The sequence below is a fragment of the Hyperolius riggenbachi genome, chromosome 1 (assembly GCF_040937935.1).
Source record: "Hyperolius riggenbachi isolate aHypRig1 chromosome 1, aHypRig1.pri, whole genome shotgun sequence".
In the NCBI taxonomy this organism is placed as follows: domain Eukaryota; kingdom Metazoa; phylum Chordata; class Amphibia; order Anura; family Hyperoliidae; genus Hyperolius; species Hyperolius riggenbachi.
Window position 1 is genome coordinate 316,049,579 of NC_090646.1, and position 11,383 is coordinate 316,060,961.

Here is an 11,383-nt window from a genome sequence, read left to right on the forward strand (position 1 = left end):
AAAGGGTAGATATGCAGTGAGGTGCGTTCACTCAACCCAAAGGTAATGAGGTGAGGTGGGTTCACTGAACAAAAAAAAGGTAGATATGCAGTGAGGTGAGTTCACTCAACACAAAAGGTAGATATGCAGTGAGGTGAGTTCACTCAACACAAAAGGTAGTTAGATGCAGTCAGGTGAGTAGTTATATGCAGTGAGGTGGGTTCACTGAACACAAAAGGTAGATATGCAGTAAGTTGAGTTCACTCAACACAAAAGGTAGTTAGATGCAGTGGGGTGTGTTCACCCAACACAAAGGTAGGTAGATGCAGTGAAGTGGGTTCACTGAACACAAAAGGTAGATATGCAGTGAGGTGAGTTCACTCAACACAAAAGTTAGATATGCAGTGAGATGAGTTCACTCCACACAAAAGGTACTTAGATGCAGTCAGGTGAGTAGTTATATGCAAAGAGGTGAGTTCACTCAACACAAAAGGTAGATATGCAGTGAGGTGAGTTCACTCAACACAAAAGGTAGATATGAAGTGAGGTGAGTTCACTTAACACAAAGGTCGTTATATGCAGTGAGGTGAGTTTACTCAACACAAAAGGTAGATATGCAGTGAGGTGAGTTCACTGAACACAAAAGGTAGATATGCAGTGAGGTGAGTTCACTCAACACAAAAGGTAGTTAGATGCAGTCAGGTGAGTAGTTATATGCAGTGAGGTGAGTTCACTCAACACAAAAGGTAGATATGCAGTGAGGTGAGTTCACTCAACACAAAGGTCGTTATATGCAGTGAGGTGGGTTCACTGAACACAAAGGGTAGATATGCAGTGTGGTGCGTTCACTCAACACAAAGGTCGTTATATGCAGTGAGGTGAGTTCACTCAACACAAAAGGTAGATATGCAGTGAGGTGAGTTCACTGAACACAAAAGGTAGTTATATGCAGAGAGGTGAGTTTACTCAACACAAAGGTAGTTATATGCAGTGAGGTGAGTTCACTCGACCCAAAGGTAGTTATATGCAGTGAGTTGGGTTCAATGAACACAAAAGGTAGATATGCAGTGAGGTTAGATCACTCAACACAAAAGGTAGTTAGATGCAGTGAGGTGAGTTCACTCAACACAAAGGTAGGTAGATGCAGTGAGGTGGGTTCACTGAACACAAAAGGTAGATATGCAGTGAGGTGAGTTCACTCAACACAAAGGTAGTTATATGCAGTGAGGTGAGTTCACTCAACCCAAAGGTAGTGAGGTGAGGTGGGTTCACTGAACACAAAAGGTAGATATGCAGTGAGGTGAGTTCACTCAACACAAAAGGAAGATATGCAGTGAGGTGTGTTCACTCAACACAAAAGGTAGTTAGATGCAGTCAGGTGAGTAGTTATATGCAGTGAGGTGAGTTCATTCAACACAAAAGGTAGATATGCAGTGAGGTGAGTTCACTCAACACAAAGGTCGTTATATGAAGTGAGGTGAGTTCACTCAACACAAAAGGTAGATATGCAGTGAGGTGAGTTCACTGAACACAAAAGGTAGTTATATGCAGAGAGGTGAGTTCACTCAACACAAAGGTAGTTATATGCAGTGAGGTGAGTTCACTCAACCCAAAGGTAGTTATATGCAGTTAGGTGGGTTCACTGAACACAAAAGGTAGATATGCAGTGAGGTGAGTTCACTCAACACAAAAGGTGAGTTCACTCAACCCAAAGGTAGTTATATGCAGTGAGGTGGGTTCACTGAACACAAAAGGTAGATATGCAGTAAGTTGAGTTCACTCAACACAAAAGGTAGTTAGATGCAGTGAGGTGTGTTCACTCAACACAAAGGTAGGTAGATGCAGTGAAGTGGGTTCACTGAACACAAAAGGTAGATATGCAGTGAGGTGAGTTCACTCAACACAAAGGTAGTTATATGCAGTGAGGTGAGTTCACTCAACCCAAAGGTAGTGAGGTGAGGTGGGTTCACTGAACACAAAAGGTAGATATGCAGTGAGGTGAGTTCACTCAACACAAAGGTAGTTATATGCAGTGAGGTGAGTTCACTCAACCCAAAGGTAGTTATATGCAGTGAGGTTTGTTCACTGAACACAAAAGGAAGATATGCAGTGAGGTGAGTTCACTCAACACAAAAGGTGAGTTCACTCAACCCAAAGGTGGTTATATGCAGTGAGGTGGGTTTCATTGAACACAAAAGGTAGATATGCAGTGAGGTGCGTTCACTCAACACAAAGGTCGTTATATGCAGTGAGGGGAGTTCACTCAACACAAAAGGTAGATATGCAGTGAGGTGATTTCACTGAACACAAAAGGTAGTTATATGCAGTGAGGTGAGTTCACTCAACCCAAAGGTAGTTATATGCAGTTAGGTGGGTTCACTGAACACAAAAGGTAGATATGCAGTGAGGTGAGTTCACTCAACACAAAAGGTGAGTTCACTCAACCCAAAGGTAGTTATATGCAGTGAGGTGGGTTCACTGAACACAAAAGGTAGATATGCAGTAAGTTGAGTTTACTCAACACAAAAGGTAGTTAGATGCAGTGAGGTGTGTTCACTCAACACAAAGGTAGGTAGATGCAGTGAAGTGGGTTCACTGAACACAAAAGGTAGATATGCAGTGAGGTGAGTTCACTCAACACAAAGGTAGTGAGGTGAGGTGGGTTCACTGAACACAAAAGGTAGATATGCAGTGAGGTGAGTTCACTCAACACAAAAGTTAGATATGCAGTGAGGTGAGTTCACTCAACACAAAAGGTACTTAGATGCAGTCAGATGAGTAGTTATATGCAGTGAGGTGAGTTCACTCAACACAAAAGGTAGATATGCAGTGAGGTGAGTTCACTCAACCCAAAGGTAATGAGGTGAGGTGGGTTCACTGAACAAAAAAGGTAGATATGCAGTGAGGTGAGTTCACTCAACACAAAAGGTAGATATGCAGTGAGGTGAGTTCACTCAACACAAAAGGTAGTTAGATGCAGTCAGGTGAGTAGTTATATGCAGTGAGGTGGGTTCACTGAACACAAAAGTTAGATATGCAGTGAGATGAGTTCACTCAACACAAAAGGTACTTAGATGCAGTCAGGTGAGTAGTTATATGCAAAGAGGTGAGTTCACTCAACACAAAAGGTAGATATGCAGTGAGGTGAGTTCACTCAACACAAAAGGTAGATATGAAGTGAGGTGAGTTCACTTAACACAAAGGTCGTTATATGCAGTGAGGTGAGTTCACTCAACACAAAAGGTAGATATGCAGTGAGGTGAGTTCACTGAACACAAAAGGTAGATATGCAGTGAGGTGAGTTCACTCAACACAAAGGTAGTTATATGCAGTGAGCTGAGTGCACTCAACCCAAAGGAAGTGAGGTGAGGTGGGTTCACTGAACACAAAAGGTAGATATGCAGTGAGTTGAGTTCACTGAACACAAAAGGTAGATATGCAGTGAGGTGAGTTCACTCAACAGAAAAGGTAGTTAGATGCAGTCAGGTGAGTAGTTATATGCAGTGAGGTGAGTTCACTCAACACAAAAGGTAGATATGCAGTGAGGTGAGTTCACTCAACACAAAGGTCGTTATATGCAGTGAGGTGAGTTCACTCAACACAAAAGGTAGATATGCAGTGAGGTGAGTTCACTGAATACAAAAGGTAGTTATATGCAGAGAGGTGAGTTCACTCAACACAAAGGTAGTTATATGCAGTGAGGTGAGTTCACTCAACCAAAAGGTAGTTATATGCAGTGAGGTGGGTTCACTGAACACAAAAGGAAGATATGCAGTGAGGTGAGTTCACTCAACACAAAAGGTGAGTTCACTCAACCCAAAGGTAGTTATATGCAGTGAGGTGGGTTCACTGAACACAAAGGGTTGATATGCAGTGAGGTGCGTTCACTCAACACAAAGGTCGTTATATGCAGTGAGGTGAGTTCATTTAACACAAAAGGTAGATATGCAGTGAGGTGAGTTCACTGAACACAAAAGGTAGTTATATGCAGAGAGGTGAGTTTACTCAACACAAAGGTAGTTATATGCAGTGAGGTGAGTTCACTCGACCCAAAGGTAGTTATATGCAGTGAGTTGGGTTCACTGAACACAAAAGGTAGATATGCAGTGAGGTTAGATCACTCAAAACAAAAAGGTTGTTAGATGCAGTGAGGTGAGTTCACTCAACACAAAGTAGGTAGATGCAGTGAGGTGGGTTCACTGAACACAAAAGGTAGATATGCAGTGAGGTGAGTTCACTCAACACAAAGGTAGTTATATGCAGTGAGGTGAGTTCACTCAACCCAAAGGTAGTGAGGTGAGGTGGGTTCACTGAACACAAAAGGTAGATATGCAGTGAGGTGAGTTCACTCAACACAAAAGGTAGATATGCAGTGAGGTGAGTTCACTCAACACAAAAGGTAGTTAGATGCAGTCAGGTGAGTAGTTATATGCAGTGAGGTGAGTTCATTCAACACAAAAGGTAGATATGCAGTGAGGTGAGTTCACTCAACACAAAGGTCGTTATATGCAGTGAGGTGAGTTCACTCAACACAAAAGGTAGATATGCAGTGAGGTGAGTTCACTGAACACAAAAGGTAGTTATATGCACAGAGGTGAGTTCACTCAACACAAAGGTAGTTATATGCAGTGAGGTGAGTTCACTCAACCCAAAGGTAGTTATATGCAGTGAGGTTTGTTCACTGAACACAAAAGGAAGATATGCAGTGAGGTGAGTACACTCAACACAAAAGGTGAGTTCACTCAACCCAAAGGTGGTTATATGCAGTGAGGTGGGTTCACTGAACACAAAAGGTAGATATGCAGTGAGGTGCGTTCACTCAACACAAAGGTCGTTATATGCAGTGAGGTGAGTTCACTCAACCCAAAGGTAGTTATATGCAGTGAGGTTTGTTCACTGAACACAAAAGTTAGATATGCAGTGAGGTGAGTTCACTCAACACAAAAGGTGAGTTCACTCAACCCAAAGGTAGTTATATGCAGTGAGGTGGGTTCACTGAACACAAAAGGTAGATATGCAGTAAGTTGAGTTCACTCAACACAAAAGGTAGTTAGATGCAGTGAGGTGTGTTCACTCAACACAAAGGTAGGTAGATGCAGTGAAGTGGGTTCACTGAACACAAAAGGTAGATATGCAGTGAGGTGAGTTCACTCAACACAAAGGTAGTGAGGTGGGTTCACTGAACACAAAAGGTAGATATGCAGTGAGGTGAGTTCACTCAACACAAAAGTTAGATATGCAGTGAGGTGAGTTCACTCAACACAAAAGGTACTTAGATGCAGTCAGATGAGTAGTTATATGCAGTGAGGTGAGTTCACTCAACACAAAAGGTAGATATGCAGTGAGGTAAGTTCACTCAACCCAAAGGTAATGAGGTGAGGTGGGTTCACTGAACAAAAAAGGTAGATATGCAGTGAGGTGAGTTCACTCAACACAAAAGGTAGATATGCAGTGAGGTGAGTTCACTCAACACAAAAGGTAGTTAGATGCAGTCAGGTGAGTAGTTATATGCAGTGAGGTGGGTTCACTGAACACAAAAGGTAGATATGCAGTAAGTTGAGTTCACTCAACACAAAAGGTAGTTAGATGCAGTGGGGTGTGTTCACCCAACACAAAGGTAGGTAGATGCAGTGAAGTGGGTTCACTGAACACAAAAGGTAGATATGCAGTGAGGTGGGTTCACTTAACACAAAGGTAGTTATATGCAGTGAGGTGAGTTCACTCAACCCAAAGGTAGTGAGGTGAGGTGGGTTCACTGAACACAAAAGGTAGATATGCAGTGAGGTGAGTTCACTCAACACAAAAGTTAGATATGCAGTGAGATGAGTTCACTCAACACAAAAGGTACTTAGATGCAGTCAGGTGAGTAGTTATATGCAAAGAGGTGAGTTCACTCAACACAAAAGGTAGATATGCAGTGAGGTGAGTTCACTCAACACAAAAGGTAGATATGAAGTGAGGTGAGTTCACTTAACACAAAGGTCGTTATATGCAGTGAGGTGAGTTCACTCAACACAAAAGGTAAATATGCAGTGAGGTGAGTTCACTGAACACAAAAGGTAGATATGCAGTGAGGTGAGTTCACTCAACACAAAGGTAGTTATATGCAGTGAGGTGAGTTCACTCAACCCAAAGGTAGTTATATGCAGTGCGGTTTGTTCACTGAACACAAAAGGAAGATATGCAGTGAGGTGAGTACACTCAACACAAAAGGTGAGTTCACTCAACCCAAAGGTGGTTATATGCAGTGAGGTGGGTTCACTGAACACAAAAGGTAGATATGCAGTGAGGTGCGTTCACTCAACACAAAGGTTGTTATATGCAGTGAGGTGAGTTCACTCAACACAAAAGGGAGATATGCAGTGAGGTGAGTTCACTGAACTCAAAAGGTAGTTATATGCAGAGAGGTGAGTTCACTCAACACAAAGGTAGTTATATGCAGTGAGGTGAGTTCACTCAACCCAAAGGTAGTTATATGCAGTTAGGTGGGTTCACTGAACACAAAAGGTAGATATGCAGTGAGGTGAGTTCACCCAACACAAAAGGTGAGTTCACTCAACCCAAAGGTAGTTATATGCAGTGAGGTGGGTTCACTGAACACAAAAGGTAGATATGCAGTAAGTTGAGTTCACTCAACCCAAAAGGTAGTTAGATGCAGAGAGGTGAGTTCACTCAACACAAAGGTAGTTATATGCAGTGAGGTGAGTTCACTCAACCCAAAGGTAGTGAGGTGAGGTGGGTTCACTGAACACAAAAGGTAGATATGCAGTGAGGTGAGTTCACTCAACACAAAAGGTAGATATGCAGTGAGGTGAGTTCACTCAACACAAAGGTCGTTATATGCAGTGAGGTGAGTTCACTTAACACAAAAGGTAGATATGCAGTGAGGTGAGTTCACTGAATACAAAAGGTAGTTATATGCAGAGAGGTGAGTTCACTCAACACAAAGGTAGTTAGATGCAGTCAGGTGAGTAGTTATATGCAGTGAGGTGAGTTCACTCAACACAAAAGGTAGATATGCAGTGAGGTGAGTTCACTCAACACAAAGGTAGTTATATGCAGTGAGCTGAGTTCACTCAACACAAAGGTAATGAGGTGAGGTGGGTTCACTGAACACAAAAGGTAGATATGCAGTGAGGTGAGTTCACTGAACACAAAAGGTAGATATGCAGTGAGGTGAGTTCACTCAACACAAAAGGTAGTTAGATGAAGTCAGGTGAGTAGTTATATGCAGTGAGGTGGGTTCACTGAACACAAAAGGTAGATATGCAGGGAGGTGCGTTCACTCATCACAAAGATCGTTATATGCAGTGAGGTGAGTTCACTCAACAAAAAAGGTAGATATGCAGTGAGGTGAGTTCACTGAACACAAAAGGTAGTTATATGCAGAGAGGTGAGTTCACTCAACCCAAAGGTAGTTATATGCAGTGAGGTGGGTTCACTGAACACAAAAGGTAGATATGCAGTGAGGTGAGTTCACTCAACACAAAAGGTGAGTTCACTCAACCCAGAGGTAGTTATATGCCGTGAGGTGGGTTCACTGAACACAAAAGGTAGATATGCAGTGAGGTGAGTTCACTCAACTCAAAATGTAGTTAGATGCAGTGAGGTGAGTTCACTCAACACAAAGGTAGGTAGATGCAGTGAGGTGGGTTCACTGAACACAAAAGGTAGATATGCAGTGAGGTTAGTTCACTCAACACAAAGGTAGTTATATGCAGTCAGGTGAGTTCACTCAACCCAAAGGTAGTGAGGTGAGGTGGGTTCACTGAACACAAAAGGTAGATATGCAGTGAGGTGAGTTCATTCAACACAAAAGGTAGTTAGATGCAGTCAGGTGAGTAGTTATATGCAGTGAGGTGAGTTCACTCAACACAAAAGGTAGATATGCAGAGAGGTGAGTTCACTCAACACAAAGGTAGTGAGGTGAGGTGGGTTTACTGAACACAAAAGGTAGATATGCAGTGAGGTGAGTTCACTCAACACAAAAGGTAGATATGCAGTGAGGTGAGTTCACTCAACACAAAAGGTAGATATGCAGTGAGGTGAGTTCACTGAACACAAAAGGTAGTTATATGCAGAGAGGTGAGTTCACTCAACACAAAGGTAGTTATATGCAGTGAGGTGAGTTCACTCAACCCAAAGGTAGTTATATGCAGTGAGGTGGGTTCACTGAACACAAAAGGTAGATATGCAGTAAGTTGAGTTCACTCAACACAAAAGGTAGTTAGATGCAGTGAGGTGTGTTCACTCAACACAAAGGTAGGTAGATGCAGTGAAGTGGGTTCACTGAACACAAAAGGTAGATATGCAGTGAGGTGAGTTCACTCAACACAAAAGTTAGATATGCAGTGAGGTGAGTTCACTCAACACAAAAGGTACTTAGATGCAGTCAGACGAGTAGTTATATGCAGTGAGGTGAGTTCACTCAACACAAAAGGTAGATATGCAGTGAGGTGAGTTCACTCAACACAAAGGTCGTTATATGCAGTGAGGTGAGTTCACTCAACCCAAAGGTAATGAGGTGAGGTGGGTTCACTGAACACAAAAGGTAGATATGCAGTGAGGTGAGTTCACTCAACACAAAAGGTAGATATGCAGTGAGGTGAGTTCACTCAACACAAAAGGTAGTTAGATGCAGTCAGGTGAGTAGTTATATGCAGTGAGGTGGGTTCACTGAACACAAAAGGTAGATATGCAGTAAGTTGAGTTCACTCAACACAAAAGGTAGTTAGATGCAGTGAGGTGTGTTCACTCAACACAAAGGTAGGTAGATGCAGTGAAGTGGGTTCACTGAACACAAAAGGTAGATATGCAGTGAGGTGCGTTCACTCAACACAAAGGTCGTTATATGCAGTGAGGTGAGTTCACTCAACACAAAAGGTAGATATGCAGTGAGGTGAGTTCACTCAACACAAAGGTAGTTATATGCAGTGAGCTGAGTTCACTCAACACAAAGGTAATGAGGTGAGGTGGGTTCACTGAACACAAAAGGTAGATATGCAGTGAGGTGAGTTCACTCAACACAAAAGTTAGACATGCAGTGAGATGAGTTCACTCAACACAAAAGGTACTTAGATGCAGTCAGGTGAGTAGTTATATGCAAAGAGGTGAGTTCACTCAACACAAAAGGTAGATATGCAGTGAGGTGAGTTCACTCAACACAAAAGGTAGATATGAAGTGAGGTGAGTTCACTTAACACAAAGGTCGTTATATGCAGTGAGGTGAGTTCACTCAATACAAAAGGTAGATATGCAGTGAGGTGAGTTCACTGAACACAAAAGGTAGATATGCAGTGAGGTGAGTTCACTCAACACAAAGGTAGTTATATGCAGTGAGCTGAGTTCACTCAACCCAAAGGAAGTGAGGTGAGGTTGGTTCACTGAACACAAAAGGTAGATATGCAGTGAGGTGAGTTCATTAAACACAAAAGGTAGAGATGCAGTGAGGTGAGTTCACTCAACACAAAAGGTAGTTAGATGCATTCAGGTGAGTAGTTATATGCAGTGAGGTGAGTTCACTCAACACAAAAGGTAGATATGCAGTGAGGTGAGTTCACTCAACACAAAGGTCGTTATATGCAGTGAGGTGAGTTCACTCAACACAAAAGGTAGATATGCAGTGAGGTGAGTTCACTGAATACAAAAGGTAGTTATATGCAGAGAGGTGAGTTCACTCAACACAAAGGTAGTTATATGCAGTGAGGTGAGTTCACTCAACCAAAAGGTAGTTATATGCAGTGAGGTGGGTTCACTGAACACAAAAGGAAGATATGCAGTGAGGTGAGTTCACTCAACACAAAAGGTGAGTTCACTCAACCCAAAGGTAGTTATATGCAGTGAGGTGGGTTCACTGAACACAAAAGGTAGATATGCAGTGAGGTGCGTTCACTCAACACAAAGGTCGTTATATGCAGTGAGGTGAGTTCACTCAACACAAAAGGTAGATATGCAGTGAGGTGAGTTCACTGAACACAAAAGGTAGTTATATGCAGAGGGGTGAGTTTACTCAACACAAAGGTAGTTATATGCAGTGAGGTGAGTTCACTCGACCCAAAGGTATTTATATGCAGTGAGTTGGGTTCACTGAACACAAAAGGTAGATATGCAGTGAGGTTAGATCACTCAACACAAAAGGTAGTTAGATGCAGTGAGGTGAGTTCACTCAACACAAAGGTAGGTAGATGCAGTGAGGTGGGTTCACTGAACACAAAAGGTAGATATGCAGTGAGGTGAGTTCACTCAACACAAAGGTAGTTATATGCAGTGAGGTGAGATCACTCAACCCAAAGGTAGTGAGGTGAGGTGGGTTCACTGAACACAAAAGGTAGATATGCAGTGAGGTGAGTTCACTCAACACAAAAGGTAGTTAGATGCAGTCAGGTGAGTAGTTATATGCAGTGAGGTGAGTTCACTCAACACAAAAGGTAGATATGCAGTGAGGTGAGTTCACTCAACACAAAGGTCGTTATATGCAGTGAGGTGAGTTCACTCAACACAAAAGGTAGATATGCAGTGAGGCGAGTTCACTGAACACAAAAGGTAGTTATATGCACAGAGGTGAGTTCACTCAACACAAAGGTAGTTATATGCAGTGAGGTGAGTTCACTCAACCCAAAGGTAGTTATATGCAGTGAGGTTTGTTCACTGAACACAAAAGGAAGATATGCAGTGAGGTGAGTTCACTCAACACAAAAGGTGAGTTCACTCAACCCAAAGGTGGTTATATGCAGTGAGGTGGGTTCACTGAACACAAAAGGTAGATATGCAGTGAGGTGCGTTCACTCAACACAAAGGTCGTTATATGCAGTGAGGTGAGTTCACTCAACACAAAAGGTAGATATGCAGTGAGGTGAGTTCACTGAACACAAAAGGTAGTTATATGCAGAGAGGTGAGTTCACTCAACACAAAGGTAGTTATATGCAGTGAGGTGAGTTCACTCAACCCAAAGGTAGTTATATGCAGTTAGGTGGGTTCACTGAACACAAAAGGTAGATATGCAGTGAGGTGAGTTCACTCAACACAAAAGGTGAGTTCACTCAACCGAAAGGTAGTTATATGCAGTGAGGTGGGTTCACTGAACACAAAAGGTAGATATGCAGTAAGTTGAGTTCACTCAACACAAAAGGTAGTTAGATGCAGTGAGGTGTGTTCACTCAACACAAAGGTAGGTAGATGCAGTGAAGTGGGTTCACTGAACACAAAAGGTAGATATGCAGTGAGGTGAGTTCACTCAACACAAAGGTAGTTATATGCAGTGAGGTGAGTTCACTCAACCCAAAGGTAGTGAGGTGAGGTGGGTTCACTGAACACAAAAGGTAGATATGCAGTGAGGTGAGTTCACTCAACACAAAAGTTAGATATGCAGTGAGGTGAGTTCGCTCAACACAAAAGGTACTTAGA